A 24,967-nucleotide genomic window follows, 5' to 3' on the forward strand; every position below is an offset into this window, starting at 1 on the left:
GAAGAAAAGAGATGGGGGAGGAAAGAAAAAAGGAAGGAAGGATTTAAATATGATACAATCCCTTTCTTACTGAAGTATTTTGGGAGTAAATGACATTATACGCGCAGTGTTTTCAGCTTTTTGGAAATTCACTGCTTAAATCTCAAGTTATTTTATTGTTATCATCAATAGAAGAATCAGCTGTATCCAGCGGGCTCTGATCCATGTTTAGTGACATCATGCTTTTTCTATAGACTGGTGGTTATCTATTTAAGAGATTTATAAACTTAAAAGAAAAAGAGAATGCAACAAATCCAGTGAGAAGGCAGCTCAGTGCAGGCGGGAAAATGCTCACATGGGAAGTAAAAGGAGACAGGGGACCCTGAAACACGTCCCTGTGGAAATGCTTCAGGCCAGCTCAGGAAGGACTCCGAGAGCTGGCGGGCTCATTAATCATTGCAGCAGCCCTGGACAGGAGACAGAAAGTGCATTTCCTTTGCACAGAGGTTGGGGGTGGGATGGGGACTAACCGCCTTCCCTCTGTGGTCCCTCCCCCCCACCAAGCAGCCGCAGGATGGGCTTCCAGCTTGTCTCCCGGGGCGACAGCAGGGTCTTCCCGGTGGGATTCCAGCCCCTTGGGCTGCTACGGAGGAGGCTCCCTGCCTTTCTGAGTCATTTCTCCCCAAGCCCCTGGCTCCACATCTCTGAGTGGTGGGGCGTCAGCGGTTCCCTGCTCAGAAAGAAAACTGAGCCAGCTAGAAGGTGTTGGTTCCACACAGACTTCTGAGAGTGCTGTCATTATAATTGTTGTTTTAATACATTATATTGATATTTTCCTTAAATAGTTAACTTTTCCCTTTTTCCTTTTCAAGTGAGAAAATTTCTTACATTCTCAGAACAAAACTGAGTTCCTTTTTGCTATTTCCTTCTGCCCTAGGGAATTGCCTGGTATTCTCAGCAAAAGTGGACACAACTCCCACATGGTACAATCTCAGGCATGTGGTGAAGGCCCCCTTACCCCAAGCTCCCCCCTACGCTGCCCACACAGTGCGGACCATCTATACACACAGATCCAAATTCAATACAGAATCTTTGAACTACATGTATTTCCCACTTCTACATAATGCATAAAGGATTTCTGAGTAAAACTTTACAAGTGAAAAAAGAAGACCTATGGTTGTACACATGTACACACATACACATGCACACAACCATTCTTTAAAGAAGAACAGAAAAGGTGAATGGGATCTGAATGAATTTCTTGTCAAGCCTATAAAAAAGAACATTACATGAGTAAAAGAACTTCTGATACCAAGAGGCAATGCAGAGAGGGGACACAGAAAACAGGGGTTAGTCTAAGTCATTAATAATAGTTTGATAAATGCTGGAGAGGCTGTGGAGAAAAGGGAAGCCTCCTACACTGTTGGTGGGAATGCAGTTTGGTGCAGCCACTGTGGACAACAGTATGGAGATTCCTCAAAAGACTAAAAGTAGACTTACCACATGATGCAACAATCCTACTCCTGGGCATATATCCAGAGGAAACCTTAATTCAAAGAGACACACCATTGCACCCCAATGTTCACAGCAGCACTATTTACAACAGCCAAGACATGGAAACAACCTAAATATCCATTGACAGATGACTGGATAAAGAAGCTGTGGTATATTTATACAATGAAATACTACTCAGCCATTAAAAAGATAACATAATGCCATTTGCAGCAACATGGATGGACCTGGAGATCACCATTCTAAGTGAAATAAGCCAGAAAGAGAAAGAAAAATACCATATGATATCACTCATATGTGGAATCTAAAAAAAAAAAAACAAAAAAAAAAAAAAAAAAACGACAAATGAACTTATTTACAAAACAGAAAGACTCACAGATATAAAAACCAAACTTATGGTTACCAGTGGGGAAAGGAGGTGGGAAGGGGTAAATTGGGAGTTTGAGATTTGCAGATACTAACTAATGTACATAAAATAGATAAACAGCAAGTTTCTACTGTAGAGCACATGGAACTATATTCAATGTCTTGTAGTAACTTATGGTGAAAAAAATATGAAAAACAACATATGTATGTTCATGTATGACTGAAGCATTGTGCTGTACACCAGAAATTGACACAACATTGTAAACTGACTAGACTTCAATAAAAATATATAAAAATTTAAAAAAAAAAAAGAAAAAGGGAAGAAGCTTGTATGTAACCATCATCTTTCCTCATGTCATTTGACTCAGCCTAAGAACCATGGAGAGAGAAAAAAAAACCTTCAAATTTGAGAAGATTCTTTGCAGGTTTTCCTGGCACAATACCCTCATTATAAAGTTGTGTGATGAACGGTTATGAGGTCCAGAGGAATTACAAGATGAGTACAAAATAATGAAGCAAGTTAGTGGCGGCAAAACTGGGACAGAGCCCAGAACCCCTCGCGTTTGCCTGGTGAGAGAGATGCTGACATCCTTGCAGACACTTTCACTTCCCTGACTCAACTCGCACAGCCTGGGAGGCAGACGGCCTCTCTGTCCCATGGTTTTCCTGCACATACGTGTTCAAATCCACTGCCCCCATGTAAATTACCTCTGATTTTTTTGAGTTCTGCAAAACCAAAAGGTGGCATTAAATCAGTTCCAGAATGCTTCTGGGACTCACCACCAACATTTGAATAAGTTCATATTTATCTGAGTAAATTTTAAGAGCCTTGCTTTCACATTTCAACACTGAATCTCCCCCATTTTCAGTCTATCAAGCCTCTCCACACTGAACACACCGATACAGGAAGTTCTTGGTTTCCTTTTTCATCAAACAAAACAAGAAGAAGAACCTTGGCTTTACAATCAGCCTGAATATACTCATTCAGATGGTGACTGGACCGTGGAAGGCATCAGTGGAGACGCTTTGTGGCTTGGATTTCTCCGAATCCCAGTTCAGCTGCCCATGCGGGACCTTTGGACGTGAGTTAAGACTTTCCCAGCCTTGGAAAAGAGAGGCATTTCCCTGAATTGCTTCAGCTGTATCTGAGAGAGCCTCAGAGAGTTGAGCCCAGTGAGATATTTATGAGCTGATACGTAGCCCAATTTGGAAGGCTTGGCCATGCATTTATTTAATGGCCAGTCCCATTAAGGGTTAAAAAGCATGGGTGAGATCCTGGGGGGCAAAGCTCCACCTCACACGCCTGGCCAGTGCTTATCACCTGACTTCACAGGCAGACCAGAGATTTACTGGATTTTTTAAAAAAAAATTTGGGTTTTTTTTTTGGAGAGGAGGTTATTATGTTGATTGATTGATTGATTTTTTAATGGAGGTGCTGGGGATTGAACCCAGGACCTCGTGTGTGCTAAGCACCCGCTCTACCACTGAGCTATACCCTCCCCACCGAGAGATTTACTCCTAAATATTGGATAAGCCCATATTTGATGGTCCGTCTTCTGTACGTGTCTGCCATTTGTGGTTTTAACAGACAAATATATAAGAGAAATGTTCCCTTATGAAAAGGCAGCTCTGTAGAACCGTCCCAAGAGCTGAGAAGACATCTGAATGTGGGTCTTTATCTGAGCACTAGGGAAGAGCCACAGGTTTGCCATCTGGGAATTGAGTTTACTGAAGCAAAAGGCAGAAAAAGCTGGTTGGCAATTGAGGCTGGCCAAGAGGAACTGTGGTTCCTCCCACGGTTGGCCAGAGAAAAAGCAAACAGGCCACTCACAAGGGAACTGCCCACAGCCTGTTCCACACCAGTTTGGGTGTGTGTGTGTGTGGGGGGGTTCCTCTCCTGTCATCCCACTCCCAACTCCCTTACACCAGACCCTGCTGCTCCCAAAGGTCCCAAAGGCATCATGAATTTTGGTTTTGCTGGTGGCTTGCGTTGGGTGGTGTCAAAGTAGAGCACTGATGTCAAGACCCAACTGGTAAGGATGTTCCAGCACAAGCTGAGCTGTTTCAGCATTTAAGGAAGCTTTGTCTGGCCAGGAAGGAGTGCAGGGCGGATACCACGGCCGTTTACAAATATCTGAAGGACCCGCCAGAAGGAAGCGCTGTTGGGCCTGATCAGTGTGGCCCCAGCATGCAGCACTGTGTTGGCCTGGAGTGAAAACCAGCTGTTTTGTCCTCTCGCTTCAGTGAAAAGAGTCGCCAGGTCATGAAAGTCTGAATTTGCCAAGCGCTGAGATTGCAACCTGGGAGTAAGACACACGCCGAGGGCGGCCATCACTTGGCCTGGATGGTGCCTTCTTCCTTTTCTTGTCTGCTTTGCCACGTGTGAAAGTAAGGGAGGATCATTGCTAATCTAATCATCGTGGCCACTAACTCGAGGGTGAGTTTTCCTCCATATTCATGATTTAAAGCCAGTGTAATATTCACTATTTTATTCCACTCGGATTCTACAGAACTTTCCAGAAAGATAAGAATTCAATTCTAAGGGAAAATGAATACATACAAGAGAAAGTCCATTTCGTCATAGAGTTGGACATTTTTGTTCAAGTAGATGGAAGGACACCTTCCTTTAAACATCCCCATCCTAATTGTCATGTGTTCAGACTTCTATCTCCTTTGACTTGCCATCCAGAATCTCTGTTTCCCAAACTAAGACATGAGTGGAAATAGTCAATAGTTACTCTTTTTCTATTTCAATAACCATCAAAATGTTTTCTGAGTAAACCGTAGATGTGAGAGGAATTAAAGCGTGCAGAAACGACTAGGTGAGTTAGGAATTCGCCTTTCTTAGCTTTGTCCCAAATATTTTTCTAAGATGTATCAATTTTTGTTAGCAATAAACTATTTTTTTTAATTTTTAAAAAAGATTTTAAAACAACTTTATTTCGGTGTAATTATGCCCTGATTTTTAACGGCCTCTAAATACTAAGAGATCAAAAAGCCAACAGCGACGTCCCATGGTGACTTCACTTGAGCTGCCTTTTGCTCTCAGGGTTGGAGCATTTGAAAGATGAGTGGACTGTTAGCTGGTCACAAAAGTTTGCCCACCATAGGAGAGAGAGAGAATTTCAAAAGCTGCCGTGGTCCAGGCAGGTTCTAGTTACTTCTGGGAAAGCCACCTTCTCCCCTGCAACAGGAAAGCAAATCAACCCCAACGTTTAGACCCGCAGATGGCTTCCAGGGAAAACAGAAATGATCCACCTGCTGAAGCAAGGAGCTGACATGAAGTTGGATATATCTGCAGATGACTCATGGTGACGACTTCCTTGCGGTTGTCACTGTGCAGCCTTCTCATGCCCCTGTAATTGCTGGGTAGACAGCTCAGTAAGACCACGTAGCTTCACCGTCTGTTCCTTGGGGGGGGGGGGCCCGCAGGGATCTGTCAGTACCCTGACCCTGGAGCTCTTCCGTGGCGAGGATCTGACCTCCTCTTCCTGGTAGCCAGGGTGCTTAACCCCCTTCCTCCTTGCAGCAGGCACTTGTGAATATTTGTGGCAATGAATCAGAATCCAAGGTAACAGATGAAGATGGTGGTCTGTCCAGTCGCCTTTTAAAAAGACAGAAGTAGGCAGGTTTATTTAGAGCTAGTCTATTCTTATTTAGAATATTGCTGGGAAAGTCTAGCTAATTCTAACATTCCTGCATTGAGCAGCTTTGCCTAGATTCATAGAACCTCAGATTTAAAGGTTACCTGGTCATACAGATGCTCTGAATATATTTATGCTTTTCTCCCCAGGGCGGCAGTTAACTCAACTCTTAACTCTTCTAAAAGGCACATATTCCATCACCGTCTTGCAAGGAGAATTCCACTTTAATCAAATAAAACACATACTTGGATTTCTCTTTTTAACCATTTTTTTAATTAAAAAAATTTTAAGTACAGTTGGTTTACAATGTTGTATTAATTTCTGGTGTACAGCATAGTGATCCAGTTATATATATATATATATATATATATATATTCTTTTTCATATTCTTTTTCATTATAAGCTATTACAAGGTATTGAATATAGTTCCCAGTGTTATACAGTTGGACTTGGCTGTTTAAATCAATTCTAGACCATGGATGAAAATTCCTTTTCTTTTACTTATTAAGGAGAAAAGGAAAAGACATAAGACTGTAATATAATAATGAATGATTATATTGTCACCTTTACCTGCATTATTTTTAGAAATGGAAAACATTTGCATTAGGTCTTTTTAAATTAAATCATTCAAAGAATAGTAAGTCCATATAAGATGGCATTTTGTGAATATACAGCATATACAATCCAATAATCAGTAAGCAGCCTTATTGAGTTTGTACTATGCCCCCCTTATCTTGCAGGAAAGGACTATTAGGGACATAGAGGAGAGGGGCGTGCCCATGAACACGCAGAGGCACAGTCAGTTAAAGAAGGAAACATAAAGAGAGAGCGAGGGAGAGACAGAGGCCAAGCAATCACTGTAAAGTGCTGGGACCCAGGGAGCACTGTTTCTGAGCATTTGAGCTCCTTATGGCCTACTGACCCATCCCCCACTCTGGGGCGCAGGTAGCTCCCAAGGGTCACAACACTGTCACGCCCCAATCATAGGCATTTGTAAATACCCCTCATTCGTTTTCAAGTCTTGAGCATGAAAGATTTTCTCCTAATACCATGCACTGTTTTCTTTCAAAAGCAGATCGTTGGTCTGTTCAATGCATAATTGAAGTGATTTGATCTCTGCAATAGTCTGGACTTCAAATCTTCTTTCCCATTGTGACTGTGAGTAAACCTGTCAGAGCAGAAGTTCCTACTTCCTCACACACACAAACAGCACACTTTCATCTCAGCATTCAGGGCGCAGAAGTTGCCCAGACTATGAGCCCAGGAGGGCTAACGCATGTGGCCGTCAGTGGCAATGTACATTTCCCAAAGTCGTCTAAGCCAAGCCTAGACATGGGGGGCCATGTCTCTGCTGTGAGCCCTGCCCTCCAAATGAAATCCACCTATGAAATTCTCGTTTGTTTTTTATTTCTATGCCTCACTCCTCTGCCCTCCATCCCCTACCAGGCAACTAATAACTTCTAGCCACTTAGCATACTCTGCTCTGGCACTTCAGATCAACCTGTGAAGTACCAATGTGGATACATGATGTTCTAGAGTAGATTGCTCATCAGTCCATCAGCTGTGTTGAGAATCCCTAAAAGTCAAGGTAGATCTAAAGTCTGGATAAATGCGATGCCTGTCTTGGACAGCTCACATGTTCAGAATTCACACAGTTGTAAAACAGTCAGAACAAATCTCGTGTTCTGGCCCCGTCAGAATTCTCCATGGCTGTGATAAGCATAGTAATTATTTACTGAAAAATTGACATTTTTTAAAATCATTATTATTTTCAAAATTGTGCCTTTGGTGGAACTGATTCAGGGTAAAGTACAAAATTAAAACTAATTAAAATGCATAAAATCCAGAATGGCAGAAGCTAGAACTTAATACCTACTCCAGAGAAATCCAACATAAAATTTCACGGGAATATTCCAGTTCAGAAATCCCAAGGAACTACATAAAGTTCACTATGGTCCTCATATGGTAAGTATTCATTCTCCATTGTATCCCAGTTTCTGCACCCTTCTTTGCAATTTGCAAAACGTAGCAAACAAATATGAACTCTTTGAACTGAGTACTTCTTAAGGATGCTCTCAGATTCCTCCTCACCCTCTCTTAAATGTGGGTAAGTGAGCAAAGATTTTATCCTGTGCTGCTTCCTCAAAAGCTTCTCTCACTTGCCAGGGTGATTTTGAACTAAGGGTTATATACAGAGATGTAGGGAAAGAAATGGAGGTGGGACTAATAAAACATTGAAGAAATGGACAGGTATGTTTCAGAGGATTGTGTTTGTGGGTAAGGATGTAGTGAAGATCAGTTACAGGTGAAACCCACTAGCTCTCAGTGCCCAAATCTGATTTTCTGCAGTGACTGTTCAGCCATAGATTTTTTTTCCCCTTTCCTTTTGCTTCGCTTACTCTTTCTTTCTTCCTTTCTTTCTTTCTTTCTTCCTTTCTTTCTTCCTTCCTTTCTTTCTTTCTTCCTTCCTTCCTTCCTTCCTTTCCTTTCTTTCTTTTTTTCTTTTCTTTCTTTCTTTCTTTCTTTCTTTCTTTCTTTCTTTCTTTCTTTCTTTCTTTATCTTTCTTTCTTTCTTTATCTTTCTTTCTTTCTTTATTGAAGTACAGTTTACAATGTTGTGTCAATTTCTGGTGCACAGCATAATAATTCAGTCATACATATACCTACATATATTCATTTTCATACTTTTTCATTATAGGTGACTACAAGATATTGAATATCGTTCCATGTGCTATACAGAAGAAACTTGTTATCTATTTTATATATAGTAGTGTGCATCTGCAAATCTCGAACTCCTAGTTTATCCCTTCCCACCCTCTTTCTCTTTACCCATAAGTTTGTTTTCTATGTGTGTGAGTCTATTTCTGTTTTGTAGATGAGTTCATTTGTCTTTTTTTTTTTTAAGATTCCACGTATGAGTGATATCATATGGTGTTTTCTTCCTCTGGAGATGACAGTCTCCGGTTCCATCTATGTTGCTGCAAATGGCATTAATTTTATTCTTTTTTAATGGCTGAGTAGTATTCCATTGCATAAATGTACCACAGCTTCTTTAATTGTGATGTATTTCAAAATATCCTATTACATGTATATATGTGTGTCTATGTATACATAATGTATACATTATATATAGCATGTATATTTATTATATACAACAAACACCCATGTACCCAGTACCCAGGTGAAAAATTAACTATTGAACAGCCACTGAAATCCCCCATCTCCCTCGCTGGTCTGTGAGCTCATTCTCCTCCACACACAGAGAGAAGCACTATTTATGACTGGGCATTCAGAACATTACCACATATATTCTACAGAGAGGATGGTTTTGTACGTATGTATATTTATTTAAACTACTCCATAGAATTCGATGATCATTTATTTACGTTCTTGATTCAAGGCCAGCTTCTGCTATTTCCCCATCATTTTTCAGGATAACATTTTCTGCCACCAAACGGCTGGGCATTATGGAAATGAAATGATTTCGTTTGGAGGTAAGGAAACAAAAAAAAAAGCGTGCTTCCTGCCAGTAATTCAAAACTCCATGAGGGCAAGAACGACACTTCTTTCCAGGGCTCCATTATATTTATTTTTTGGGCGGGGTGGTAATTAGATTGATTTATTTATTTTAATGGAGGTACTGGGGATTGAACCCAGGACCTCGTGCATCCCACACATGTGCTCTACCACTGAGCTGCACCCTCCGCCCCCATTATATTTCCAGGTTCCGGTGTAAACACCTGGCACGTACTTGGTGCTCAGGGAATATCTGTCAGGTGAACGGACGAATAGAAAAGACAGGAAGAAAGGACTCAGGCTGTTACCACTGCCTGGTTTGCCACATGGTGGTGCGGTTTTAGTGCCGAAATCAGCCCTTCATTCCGACAGCATCTTAGCGGCAGGGAGCAGTTTCAGCTGAGAAAATCTGCAGTGCATTTCGGGGGTGTAACTGGAGAAACAACGGGACGATTACGATCCTCTGAACCCTAGTAAAACGTGGCCAGGCGGGATCTCAGCCCACTTCCCTGGCGTTGAAGACAACTGGAGGAATTGTCGGGCAAGAAGCTAAATTATCTCGTTTGAATGATTTGATTTCCTTGAAATACAAGGTCACATATGGCCCATTTAATTCTTTCTACTCATAAAGAAGTCCAGATCAAAACAGCTGAATTGAACCCAAATTTCACAGTTCTTTTCCCTCCAGGCCCGACTCAGAAGCTCAGAGGCACCAGTGACTGATGATTTTTTATGACAAGCTCCAGTCTTGGCATAATGGGGTCCCTCAGTTAGGTTTAAGGCCCTTTCATTTGTGATATAACAGCTCTGTTGTCGGCAGCGCCCGATGACCTCACGGTCATAAAACTCAGCAACAAGCAAGAAGATTGTCTTGGTGTGGAAGTGGGAATTCGGCCGCGGCCAGCCGCACAGCCATCCTGTGTTCTTTGTTGAAGCCCGGCACTCATGCTGGGCTGGGGCTCTGACAAATGTGCGGGCCATTTCGTTGTCACTGCGGCTTCCAGCTAAGAAACACGGCCAGGCTCTGACTCTGGGCCTCCTGCATTCTCTTTCACTCCCGGCTCCCAGATCGGTAGCTCTGATGCTCACATCACCTTTGAGATGTGATCGAGGAAAGCAGACGGGAAACTTCACCACCACAAACGTGTCCCTGTCTATTTCAATGGCATTTCTAGCTTCGTTAAGTTTTTCTAGAATCTGAATACTCCCAAGAAAGGTTGATCGGCTGTCTGTGGGAGGAGGTGTATGTGCTGGTGTCGCACGCCAGGCTCCTTCACTCATAGCCGACAGGGTCCCCACCCCACTGGACCCAAGTCAGTGACAAGCCAGGCGTGCGAGGCCTGCATCCCCAGCGGCTGGGCTCTCTCAGGCACAGAGCATGCGCCCTGAGGCCCCGGCAGCCCCAGCGGACACAGACTTCATTATCCACCATCTGTGCTGGACCAAGAGAGGCAAACTGCTCACTCACCCCCCCCCCACCCCATTTGCTTCAAATGTTATTAAAAATCACCAAGAGGAGAAATAAATTTAGCATCACTGGGCCATTGTGGAGACAGGACGTTGCTTGAAACATCCACAGAAAAGAACGGAAATACCAGCCTCCCTAAGCAAGACGCAGACGTGAGGATGGCTTTAGCAGGAGGTAAATCGAGGAAGTCACATCCTCGGAAAGCGGCGGCTTCCAGATACGCTGAAGGCAGGAGGAGGACAGCAGAAGAGGATGCTCTTTGTGCGTCTCCCGGAAAACAGACGAGCCCAGGCGTTTTCAGTGAGTCAGCGCCCCTGGTATTCTGTCTCCTCCGCATCTTGGAAAATTAAAAAAAACCAACAACAGGATCTGGGGATTCTATTCTCTCGGGGAAGTGAGAAGCGTTGCTTGAAGTCCGTCTGAATTCAGTGCCGCGTCGGTCCCCAGCTTGCTTCTCCGACGTTGGGCAGAGCGGTGGAGATGGCCGATTTTCCTGTCCGCGGGGCAGCATTTCCTCGGGTGGAGCCGGATGTGGAAGGAGTGTTCTGTTCCAGATCGGCCGTTCGGTCTCCACTGAATTCAGGCCACTCATTCTCCATTTCCTCAATTAAAGTGGGCCAAGAACTTCCCTCACAGACGTATTGTGACTGCTCTTCCAAGGGTCCCCGAAGTCCCTCGAGAGCCACCTCCACTAGCAGCCTCCCTGGTCCCCCTCTGCCGTGGGGCGTGGACCACAGCTGGCCCTGGCCGCCTGAAGGACTCATGGATTTCTTTCCGGGCGGCAGTCTTTTCCATCCATCACTTAAGTCTTGGGGGAACACCCCCGGGTGAGCTGCCCTCACCGGCCCTTCCTGAAAAGTCTTAATGACAGCTTCTCTGAACTAGTTCAATAGGAAATAATCTTCTCCCACTCCTCCTGAATATTACCTAATTACTACCTGTGCCTCTGCCCTGAGCCCTGAGAAAGATTTTTATCATCAGGCTTCTCCAGCAAGTGTTTCTCACAGTGGGTTCCTCGGAGAGCTCCCATCTGCAGAATATTAATAGGTGTCATGTGCTACAAGCCTGCCCCCTCCCCACACACACGTACTCGTCATATGGCTGTGCACACTGTGTGCGATACAGACACACACTCCTCCCAGCACACACGTACTCCGCGTGTCGCGGGCATGGTGGTCAAATAAGTATAGAAAAACCAAATCAAGAGGGCAAGGTGTAGCTCAACTGCTAGAGCACACTCTCAACATGCACGAGGTCCTGGGTTCAATCCCCAGTACCTCCTCTAAACATAAATCAGTAAATAAACCTAATTACCTCCCCCCTCCAAGCAAAAATTAAAATAAATAAATAAAATTAGAAAAACCAAATCGATGTAAAACCAATATTCTGCAAGGGCTCCTCAGAGCCTTAATATACAAATGTGCGTTATAAATCTTTCAAAATACAGCTTGGGTATAATTCCCAACCTATTCCGACACAGAGTGATTTCTTTATGGAGAACGAGCAAAAATGGGTAAGTGTATCTCAGAACACAGTGGCAAAAAAATCTATTAGAACAATAAGAGAGACCACTAACACATCATAAACCAGAGTGATAGCATTGATTACTTTTAATAATATTACAAACAAAACAAACAAACAAAAACAAAGCGTAAATACAGGACAGAAATAGACTCATAGACAGAGAATACAGACCTGTGGCTGCCAAGGGGGTGGAGGGTGGGAAGGGATAGACGGGATTTCAAAATTGTAGAATAGATAAACAAGATTACACTGTATAGCACAGAGAAATACACACAAGATCTTATAACTCAGAGAGAAAAAAATGTGACAATGAGTGTGTATATGTCCATGAATGACTGAAAAATTGTGCTGAACACTGGAATTTGACACAACATTGTAAAATGATTATAAATCAATAAAAAAATGTTAAAAAAAACAATATTACAAACAAACATTTGCAAAAGCATTGAGAGATTATTAGGTCAGGGGTCGGCAAACTATGGACCACAAGCCAAATCTATTCTGTGGTCTGTTTCTGTACAGCTCTCTAGATAAGAATGCTCTATATTTTTTAAAGGATTGTAAAAACAAGATAAATCAACACAAGTCCAAACAAGTAAAAAAGCAAAGAATATTCAGCAAAGGCCATATGTGCCACACCAAACCCTCTGTAGGAAAAATTTGTGTAGTCTTTAGCCATTTGTAATTTAAATTTAAATTAATCAAAAATAAGGCAAATTTAAAATTCAGGTTCTGAGTTACATTAGCTATATTTCAAGTGATCCATGTCTACGCATAGCTGAAAACTACCATAATGCAAAATACAGATAGAGAATATTCTGGTTATTGCAGAAAGTTCTAGTGCATTGTAGAAAGTTCTAGTGCATTGTACTGGTCTAGATGAAACGTCCTGTCAAGGTTGGAGGTAACACTGTGCTTATTTTCAGGATAAAGTTTCTTTATTATTGTGGCTTTGGTTAAGGAATTTGATTGAAGCAGTGTGGACAATGTGAGTCTTATGAAAAAGAGTCTTGGCTGGTTTCTGATGGATTTCCGGTTGGATAAGCTTGCCACCTGACGGCTCCCCTTGTGCGCTGACTTCCTTTAGCTCCCAGAAAGGAGATCTGTGGTTGGCCGTGCCATGTCCCCAGGCCCTGAGACGAGCTGATCACTGACAGGAAGATTGTCACTTTTTGGCTTGTCTCCTGTCTCCTTCAAGTTCCTGCCAGTCTCTCTACATCTCTTTGTTTTTTGAGTTTCCCTTGCTTCCTCCTTCCCTGCTAAAATGTAATTTGCCTCATTTTATTATTCAGAACAATTTTGTTCCTCACCTCTTCCTTGGCTTTGGGCATGTATTTACACATCTAAAAACTCATGAATATTCTCTGCTGAACAAAGTGTCCCCTACTAAGTTACCCTTTAACAATAGAGAAGAATTGGCAAAAATTGGGTTTAGGTAACTAGGTTTACTTATTTATTTATTTTTAGAGGAGGTACTTAGAGATTGAAGCCAGGACCTTGTGTGTGCTAAACACACACTCTACCACTTGAGACGTACCCTCTCCCTTGGCAAAAGTCTTGAAATCACTTTTCTTTTGCTTTTCCTACCAATATTCATAACTGGATGGAAGAGTATCAACATTTAGTTCCTTGCAGATATATATTATGTCTCACTCATTAGAAGGTGGTGTGTAGAGTTTTTGTTTAAGGCATTTCCCCTTGTAACACTAGGAGACTGTGTGCTCCGCAAGGCAAGGGGAGTATGAGAAGAAGGAAGGAAGGGGGTCGGCACCATCAAACGTCCTGGAAATAAAAGAGGATGAAGACTGTACCAGACCATTGGATGGGGCTCCTGAGAATTTTTTTAATAAGCTATACAGTGTTGATTGTTGAGAAATGGGTAGATGTGAGTATAAACTATCATTCTGAGGAATTTAAGAATAAAAGAAGATAAAATGGCAGAATATTCAAGGAAATTTTATTATGTTAAGATAGAATAGACTGCAATCTGTAGACTCCAGGGAAGAAACCAGTTATAAGAATGTAGTTTTGTTTTTTAGATTCCACATATAAGTGAAACTATATAGTATTTGTCTTCTGGCAACATTTGTTCTTTTTTATGGCTGAGTAATATTCCATTATATATATATATATATATATATATATATATATATATATATATATATATATATATATATATATATATATATTCCATTATCTATATGTATCTATATTTGTCACATCTTCTTTATGTATTCATCTATTGATGGGCACTTGGGTTGCTTCCATATCTTGCCTATTGTAAGTAATGCTTCAATGAACGTTTTCTAATCAGTGTTTTTGTTTTCTTCAGATAAATACTCAGGAGTGGAATTCCTAGATCATATAGTGGTTCTGTTTTTTAAAATTTTTTGAGGAACCCATAATGTTTTCCATAATTCAATAATTACATAATCTCTTTGTATCTTTGTATGGTGACATATATTAACTAAAATTGTCATGGGGAGCATTTTGAACTGTATAGAAATATCAAATCAGTACATTGTGTAACAGGAGCTAACAGTGTTGTAGGTCAATTATACTTAAAAAACAAGAAAAAACAAACAGACAAACTCATAGAAAAAAGAGATCAGATTGTAAATATCAGAGGTGAGGGGTGGGAGGAGAGGGGATTGCTGATGACAGAATGTACAAATTTTTAATTATAAGATAAGTAATTACTAGGGATGTAATGATAAGTATAATCAACACTGCTGTATGTTACATTCAAGAGTTGTTAAGAGAGTAAATCCTAAGAGTTCTCATCACAAGGAATAATATTTTTTTTTCTATTTCTCTAATTTTGTATCTATTTGGGTTGATGGTTGCTCACTAAACTTATTGTGGTCATCATTTCATAATGTATGTAAGTCAAATCATTATGATCTCAATCTTAAATTTAATTGTGCTTCATGCCCATCATATGTTGTATCTGGAAGGGAAAAAAAAAGAAAGTCATGTTTGAGATTCTGACTTACCCAAATTAGCCATCGGTGCTGATTCAAATAATTTCTCAGCTTTCCCCTCAGTCTGAACTAAGTAGACCCAGAATTAACTGAGAACTAAAAACAGCAATTTCAAAAAGGGTTTTAATCTTCCATGGTGGTGAAATGTCAACCTTTCAGAACTACTGCTTCCAAAAATGACGGGAACATACACCTCTAGGCAAAAAAAATAAATAAATAAAATAAAAAAAATTAAAAAAAAATTAAAAAAAGGAATAATACTGCCATTTGACAAATCCTTTCCTCCACTGGGTCTCCACTGCTCCAGTCAAGGGAAGACTCTTTTTTTAACTTCACTTCCTAGAATTTTCCTTCTTACTTTCCTTTACTGTAATCATTTTCCTTTTCATTTCTGTTCTTCTCATTAAATGCTCTTTTCTGGCTATTTAGGAAACAAAAAAGCACTAACTCAGTGGATAAAATTCATAGCCTTGAATACCCTTATATTCAGCCTTCTCCCTTATCTAAAGACTTGGGATCAAAGATTTTAGAGGACAAACTCAGGAGGAAGAGAAAGTATTTGGTTTTTTTTAAAAAATATTTATTTATTGTTATAATTTATTTATTATCACATTATTTTAGTAGTTTTTGGCAGTGGGGGTAGGTAATTGGGTTTATTTATTTTTAATGGAGCTCCTGGGGATTGAACCCAGGACCTCATGCATGCTAAGCATGTGCTCTACCACTTGAGCTATACCCCCTCCCCTCTAGTGTTTGTTTGCTGTGAATGAACCATTTGGGTGTCCAGAGAAGCATCTGTCTTCAGCACATCACTCTGATACAAAGCTAAGATTCAGAGTTTTCCTATTCTCGCTGTCCGGCACTCAGACCATAGATGATTCCTGAAGCCGAGGGCTCTCTGGAGACCCCAGTTGGGCCAGCACTGGTCCCCCGACTTCAAAATGAGGCAATGTGTCTTCCTTGATGTTATCTTTCAATATCATCTATTCCCTCTTCTTTCCGTTGGTGACGGATGTACAGTTTAAAGACACCCAGCTGCATTTGGAGTGGTTGTAAGGGCTGCTCCCTAATTTGCTCTGAGCTCATACCGTATAGTGTTCAGTATTTAGCGCTCAAATTGTTGTGGTCCGACTAGCTGTGAGCATCCTACCGTCAGAACTTGGCTTCTCAGCAAAGAGGGAAATAGCTCAACATGAAACCAAAGACACTTTTGTCTCTTGAGGGAAGGAAGGATTATCTCTTTCATCTAATTCCTTTCTTTGCACCCCCAGGGCGGGGAGTTTCTGATCTGGTTTGGTCAAGTTCAAAGACCTGTCATCGAGCTACGTCTCTGGCGTTGGAGCTAATGCAGTGGTTTCCAAGCACATGTGGGAAAAGGCTTTCTTCTTTAGATAAAAAAACTCAGTGGTGTTTCTCCGAAGGCTGCCCCTGCTGCACCGAGGACCGGCCCCGGGACCAGAGGCACAAAGAGGCTTCACTTGGAGGCTGCTTTGCCTTTCCACTTGGGGGTGCCTGATTTGAAGTGTGACAGGGACAGGAAAGAAGCATTCACAGCCCTCTCTGTTTCCTGTACCAACGACTGGACGGAATTACAAGGGGTTGGGGGGGGCGTATATCAGGCAGGATTCCATCAGAGAAATTCCATCAAAGAGCCTTGCTAGGCAAAGCTGTCACATCATTTATCACTCAATCTGGAATGCTTTGAGAGCAAAGAGGGGCGTTATTAATACTTAATTGGGAAAGCAGGCATAAATGGAACCATCCCAGGTAAAGCAGATGTCTGAGCATTGTAACTGTAGACATTTCAAGTGGGAAGGGGTTTTGTACAGGGAACCAAGGCTTCATTTCCACTGGAGGACCAAGGGGAGCAAGGATCAGGGAAGGAGGCTGCTGGAACCAGCCCCGAAGCTGCAGTGAACCTTAGGAGCTGCTGGGCCAACAGCCACCAGTGATCTCGACAGCCAACGTGGGTGGTTGTCAAGAAACGCCTCTGGCCATGCCACTGCCTGCAACTACTGCTTCTCCTCCAGAATGATGGCTTCTCCTTCCAGCTTGCCTTCCAGATCTTATGTGACAGCTGGTCACTGCAGACTACGCCAGACCTTACACAGACACCCTGGGAGAGCCAAGCAGAGGTGCCAGGCTGACATCAGCTGAGCCAGCACTGATGAAGAGATGCTACATTTTTTTTCCCCCGTTGGTAAACTATTTTATTTTATTTATTTGTTTTTGTATTGAAGTATCATCAGTTACAATGTGTCAGTTTCTGGTGTACAGCACGATGTCCCAGTCATACATATATTCTAACTGGATTTACATGAGTAAGGGCCAATGCGGTCCATCTGGAGGGATGAGGCGGGGTGCAGGAGAGGAATAGAGAACTTTGAGCCATTGCAGGCTGTTCTCAAGTTCTGAGGGGAAGCAGAAAGAAACAGGAAGAGAAAGAAGAGAGATTAGGGCAGCTAATCTGCTGGGAGAGTCTTGAGGGGGTTAGAAGAGTGAAGAAGGACTTTAGGACACTGTGCATGTGTTGAATTGATTCAGTCTTTTGCTATGTCTTCTAGAATTTCAGCAAAGGCTTACACCACCTTTCAAGAGTTTTTGAATCGATGTTTTTGAATGCGATGCAATGCCCAGCCATCCCCTAGATCACACAGTTTTAAGCACAGGAGGGTGACACATGGTTCAGGCCAGTTTATAGAGTTCTACAATATGATTTGGGGCCAAAGTCGCAGCTAAAAAACAAAGTTTCTCCTTGTGGCAACTTGCTGATCATTTTTTTTTTTTTTGGATCTATATTTTTCCTCCGGGACACAGGGACAGACATCTCTAGTATGGGGCAGGGTTGAAATAGTACTTGGTGTGCAGCCAGAACCTACACACCTGCACTAATTATGAGCTTGAATTATATCAAGACAGTTATGCCAGTTGGGAAGGAAAAGCCCATGTGAGATTGAAAAAGAGTTCGAGAAACAAATGAAAAGCTGAAGAGTTTAGAAAGGTCCAGGAAAGGGAAGGAGAGTGATGTTTCTTCCTAGCACGTATACTGTTGTCATGAAGCATACATTTGATTTGTTTCATGTTTGTCTTACTCATAAGGATATGATCTCCACAAGCAGACGTCATGTGTATCTTTTCTCACTTTCACAGTAGAGTTGCCTAACAAGGTGTTAAGACTGGCACAGTATGTGCCTGTGATAGCTCTTTGGTAAATAATTATTCAAGATGCAGAAACCACTAATTTCCTCTCAATGCCGGTTCCCAGTATTCCAGCCTAGTACTGCATGGGAGGAAGATGGTATCGGCCAGCTCTTCTTCCTTATTTTTGCTTATAGGTGTGGCCACTTAGCTAAGTTCCATCCAGAACATGAATTAACTTGCCCAGCTCTCTAGCTACACCAGTTGGCTCTCCAGCAATCTCCCTAAAGACATGTTGGTTAAGACATGTTTATGGCAAAGAGCTGCCGTGGAATGGGTCTGACTCAGTTTAATCTCCTGGCCCTCAGAAATGTGAACACAGACTTGAGCTTTGGTGGCAACTTATGGCATTCCTGCCAGGATTGGGGGGGATTTCCTGGGGGGAGAATTCACAGGCACACCTGCAGGAGAGGGTTGGTTAAATCCTTCTCTGCTATATGGACAGACAGAACAATCTAGATCCCAATTTCCTTCTTAGAAAGGAAATCAAGGACCAAGACAATTAGAAAATTAGATTACAAATATTTTAGAATGTCTTTATGCTTACTTGTTTTGTTTTGTTTTTCTCCTCCATAAAGCCATCACTGTGAAAAGAACACATGAGCCTACCTTCAGAGGTAGAGATAAAAAGCAGTGACTGGAGACTATTTTCCATTCCAGTGGCAATCTGAGGAGGGAGAAATATGACCCTCCACCCACGGGATAGAGTAGAAGCAGCTGTCATCAAGTCAAGAGATGTGGGTGAGACCGTGGGGTCTGCTTGGAAGCAGGAGGGAATCAGGTGATTCCCTTTTGAGACTGTTTTGACCTTGTAGAGCAGTAAGAGCAATACTAACAGAATCAAGGCTTTATCGACCATGTAAATACTGGCTCCTTAATTTTAACTTTCTTTGGTATCAGTTGACTTTGGGTTCCTTCACTGGCTTCTTATTATGTAGTTCCAAAACAATTTTCTAAAGATTGCGTGTGTAGATTGACCTGTTTTTCCTAGCTCCTTGTTAAATCCTTTAGCATTACCATATTATCATATCTCATTTAAAAATATATCACATTAAGGCTAAATGCACAGCATAATTCTACATGATGCAAAAGTTGATCTAATGAATGCCAATTACTCTAATGCCATGCTGTAGATAACCATAGAGCCATGTCAGAGTCTTCATCAATTCCTTATAAAGTTAGAAGCCTGTTATCATTCTCAAATGTTTTGAATATTTTTGTCATTTGTTAGTCAGAAATATTTTTTTTTTGGACTGCTTCTGGAAGTAATACCAACTAGATATTCTCAAAGATGGCCTGATACAACTCAAATTCTGGATAAATTACCATGAACATATCTTTAAATTAATTTTGTAGCTAGCAAGAAGGTAAGAGAAATCCCCAAAGATGTCTCTTAATCTCCAGTCCCCAAAGAAAAAAGTAGCAAACTGAAAAAACAAAGCAGCAAGCAATAAATGAATATAGAAATGAAGACTACCCTGGGCCATATACTGATATGAAAAATGTAGAATTTAGAGGATTAACATTTGCAAGCCACAAACAGGAGATTAAGCTATAGGACTATACAAGATCAGGGAGCTAAATCTGAATCTTCTGCATTAAGACAGAACAATGAAAGAGATGAAAAGGAATCCAATGTCAGTCAAAGGAGCATGTGACAGATATTACTCGTACTCACAAATGCATCATATTAAGTTAGAAAAACCACAGAATTGAAGTAGCATATGTTCTAAACCACTGCAGGGAGGACAACTCCCCTGAAAAACTTTTTGGATCCATGTCAGGCTTTGCACAATAAATTAACTCTTTTAGTGTGAGTCACTGAGAGTGAGGTGTAAGTCACTTGGAGTTATTTGTTACCCAGCATTACATAGCCTATTCTGACTGATACACAGTTACCCACAAGGAAATATGTCTTTTTCCTCCTGCTGCAAATGGGGTAAAATAACAATGCTTATTACTAAGAATTTGCAATCTTAAGCCTGCTCTCCTGCAGATCTAGAATTCAAACACACACTACCTGCATTCAGGGAGATCCAAGCCCAAAATCTTCAATTAAAATATTAACAGTTCATGTTCAACCAGACAAAAGGAAGGGAAGGCATAAATGGACGTTAGCAAAGGAAATGCTTTAAAAGATCAATCTTAAGCCAATATATTTAAATACTTAGCAAATGGACACAGTTTTACAAAAATACAACTTACCAAAAATGACTCAAAGAGAAACAGAATGCCAGAATAGTCTTACAATACTAAAAAACTGAATTAATAGGTTAAAATCTTCCCAGAAAGAAAACATCAGGCCCAGAATATTTCACAGAACAATTCTACCAAATTTTCAAATGACAAATCATTCTGACCACAAATAAAGTCTCCCAGAGAGCATGAATGGGGGAGCAGCTTCTCTCTCATGTGATGGGCCTACAGTCCACGATATACCCAGAGGAGAATGGTGTGAACAAGAAACCTACAGGTCAATCTAACTCATAAACACAGTTGCAAAACTCCAAAACAAAATTGGACGATACATGGGAACAGCCTAAATGTCCATCAACAGGTGACTGGATAAAGAAGCTGTGGTATATTTATACACTGGAATACTACTCAGACATAAAAACTGACAACATAACACCATTTGCAGCAGCATGGATGCTTCTGGAGAATGTCATTCTAAGTGAAGTAAGCCAGAAGGAGAAAGAAAAATACCATATGAGATCGCTCATATGTGGAATCTAAAAAAAAAAAAAAAACCCAAAAAACATAAATACAAATACAAAGCAGAAACAGACTCATAGACATAGAATACAAACATGGTTGCCAAAGGGGCGGGGGATGGGAAGGGATAGATGGGATTTCAAAATCTGTAGATACTGACAGGCATATGCAGGATAGATAAACAAGATTATACTGTATGCACAGGGAAATATATATAAGCTATATATTTTTGGTATATATATATGTGGTAGCTCACAGCGAAAAAATTAACGTGGCAATGAATATATGTATGTTCATGTATAACTGAAAAATTGTGCTCTACACTGGAAATTGACACAACATTGTAAAGTGACTATAACTCAATAAAAATGTAAAAAATAATAATAAAATAAAATAAAATGAAAAAATTGGACAATACAAATCTAGCACAGCAATAATAATAATAATAATAAAAAGAATATGTCATGGCTAAATCGAGGTTCTCCCAGAAATGTAAGAGTGGTTTGAAGTTACATCATCTATAGATGTAGAATACGGGAGGCCAGTTTTTCAGCCCAAACTTCCTGCTGAAATGAGTTTAAAATGCTGGATAAAAAATTCCTTTTCTTAAAAAACACTAAACTCTGGAAATAGTGAAAGGAATTAGTAAGCAAACATCGAAGAAAAGGAGGAAATAGAAAGAGATCTAGGACATTATAGATTATAGATCATTACAGATCAGACAGTATAAATATCATATATAGAAGAAGTAGAGGAAATCAATGGAGAAAGATGGATTATTCAACCCTTACTGTTCAGACAAGGGATTTACTGCATAGAAAGGATAAATAAAATAAAATTCTTATACCTCTATATCAAACTGAAGAATTAATTCCACATGAATGAAAGACTTGAAAAGTAAAACATTATAACTTCAGACAGGAATATGAATATCTTTATTACTTCTGGTAGGAAAGAATTCAGTACACAAGATACAAAAAGCAGAAATCATAAAAGAAAATAAATTATGTCAAGTATATATTATAAAGGTCTGCTTTTGAAAGAATATTGTCAGTAAATGAAAAGACATCACACATTGTACAAAGGTATTTTCAGTGCATAAAACCAAAAAGGGATTATTATGTAATACCTATAAAAACTCAACACAAATCAATAAGAAAAAGATAAAGAATTTAATTTTTTAAAATGGACAAAAAATATAAATAGGCATTTCATAGGAAAAAAAAAAAACCATGAAAGCAAATTAACAAATGATACAATGCTCATCCTCATTAGCAATGAGCCAAAAGCAAATTAAAATTATGAGATACAACTTTGCACCCAAAAGCCTGGCAAAAATTTTAGGAATTGGAAAACATTTTGTACTGGTGAGAATGTAGAAAAATGGAGATTCATACTCTGTTGTTGATCGTGCAAATTGGTTTGACCATGCTGAAAAACAATTGGGTATTTTTTCTTAAATTTGAAGATATGTATACTGTATGATTTAGTCATTCTACTCTCCTTAACTTGTCCCAGAGAAACTCTTGTAGGTTTGCCCAATGTGACATGTACACAGATGAGCATGGCACCATTATCTGTTTTCATAAAAACTGGGAAGAATCCAAATGTCCCCCAGGACAGCCAAACAATGGAAAAGTAGGCAGAGGGAATAAAACACACATATACATGGATGAATCTAGAAAACAAAAAGTCAAGACAACAAAAACAGTTGCCAAAGAGGACATGTAGAATCATTCCTTTTTTTTTTTTTATTAGAGTCAAAACCATATAAAGCATAACAGTATCTTTGCTTAGAAAAGCATTCTCATCAGGCAAAACCAGAGTGAAACTGAATGGCTGATCAATGTAAGCTTCCTAGGAGTGGATGCTCAGCGGAGAAGGGATGGGGACAGGACAGTGAGAGGCACACACAGACATTTGACGCTGTTGGAAATGCTCTGTTGCTTAAGCTTGGTTGTTTATCTGATTGGTTAAATTGTTAAAAAAAGAAAAACTTCATTATGATTAGGACAATTTTCAAACTTCTTGCCACAACCTGCAGGGATTTATTTACCTGGGCCTCCGTCTTCCTCTACAGTTTCATTTGCTGCCCCTATAGCATTTATTTATCACGTTCCAGACACAATGGCTGTCTCTTAGTTCCTCAAATGCTCCAAATATTTCCCCACCTCAGTCCTTGTTTTTACTGTCCCTTCTGCCCAGAAACCATAGTGATACAGATTCAGGAAAATGTGTCCCTGGAAAGTATTAAAAAAACTCCTCAGAACAAGGTCAAACTCAGGCAGTGAAGACATAGCATTGCCCTTTAATGTTTAACCATCATGTTCCACCCAGTTTAATGAGCTTGAGAGCCATATGAGTACCAGTTATCTGGACTAGAGCAAACTGGAGCCAAGTAGAAGGCAGAATCTCACATTGTGTTTCCTGGGATATTCTTGGAAACCTGAGAACAGGAGGGTTTAATATAGAAAAGCAAATCCTGACAGATAAATAGGGTCCAACACTTTGTCTCTTTGGATATTTGTTTCTTGCTTAGTTGCCAAGCTCAGGATGCAAGCTCCAAAGTCACCTGGATGGCCGACCTTCTGCCTATGCACTGTGGGCTGGGCTGCACAAAAGCCCTGGTCATGGCTGGGCCAGAGGCTTCCTGGAGAAGCACTGTAGTAATTAGAATGGAAAAGTTAAACCAAACCAAACTTGTGTGTAATGTTAACTGTGTGACCACGAACGGGTGAGAATGGGAAGTTTATAAAAGGAATTGGGCATGTGCTAAGTGTCAACCCATCTTAAGTGATTTACATGTGACTTATTTACTTGTTACAAGAAGATTTTAAGATAGATTTTGGCTGCATTTTTTTCCATATGGGATGATGTGATCATGGTGAGTAAGTAACTTTGTCAAGGTCAGGTAGTAGCAGGTGTAGGATTTGAACACGACTCTGCTTGACTCCAAATCGGATGCTCTGTGCACTCTGTCAAGCTGTTTCCTATCATACCTTGGGGGGAGGAGAGAGGGTTGATATCTTATGTGTCTTTCAGATGATCAGTCCTAGCAATGGCCCTGTTCATATCAATTCTACATTTCTCAGCCTTTTCCTTATGGTAGGAAAGACTCCTGAAGACATTCATCATGTCTTGACTGTGCAGATTTGCTTTTAGACCTTTAAGCTACTGTTCTTCATGGGAATATGGGGAATACTGACTTCTTCACAAGTCGGAGTAACACCCATAACAACTTCCTGGTTACTTCTCTTCAGTGTATAAGGTCCCGTTCTTGGTGCTGGCAAAGGCTGGATGAAGCTTGGCTGCCCCAAACACAGGATGCTGGAGTACTCGCTGGAAGGGGCAATAGAAGATACTGAGGTCAGATGTGTTCATTTTTTATTGCTGTGTCATTTACTATCACAAACTTAGCAGCTTAAAGCAACACATACATATTACCTCACACTTTCTGTGGGTCAGGGTTCCAGACATGGCTTAGCTAAGTCTTCTTTCACTGTCACTAGGCTGCAATCAGAATATTACCCGGGCTGTGTTCTCATCTGAAGATCTGACTGGGGAAGAATTCTCTTCCACTCCCACTCAAGTTATTGCCAGAATTCACTTCTTTGCAGTTGTAAGGCTGGGGACCTCTGCTTCTCACTGGCAGTCAGTTGGAGGCTGCCCTCAGCTCCTAGCAGCTGCCTGCAGATCCTTACCACATGGGCTTTCCCAATGACTGCTGGCTTGATGAAGCCAGTCTCTAGACTTCCATTTACCTTTCCTCTTAACTTGATACATAAAAGAGCAACTGCTTTTGCTTAGCACCATGTGTTTAATGTGTAGTCTTTGCTCCCAATTTACTTATGAGATTGGACTCAGAAATACATAAAAGTTAAATACCAAGTCAATACTGCAAATATTCTGCAATTAATGATGATGGTTGATGACTTTGTGAGTATGCTAAAGAAAAAAAAACCACTCAATTGTATACCTTAAAAGGATGAATTTTATATTACGTGAATTGTGTCCATCAACAACCCAAACTACTCAAATTATTCATTAAGCATACACACAAA

The sequence above is a fragment of the Camelus ferus genome, chromosome 7 (genome assembly GCF_009834535.1).
Source record: "Camelus ferus isolate YT-003-E chromosome 7, BCGSAC_Cfer_1.0, whole genome shotgun sequence".
Taxonomy (NCBI): Eukaryota; Metazoa; Chordata; class Mammalia; order Artiodactyla; family Camelidae; genus Camelus; species Camelus ferus.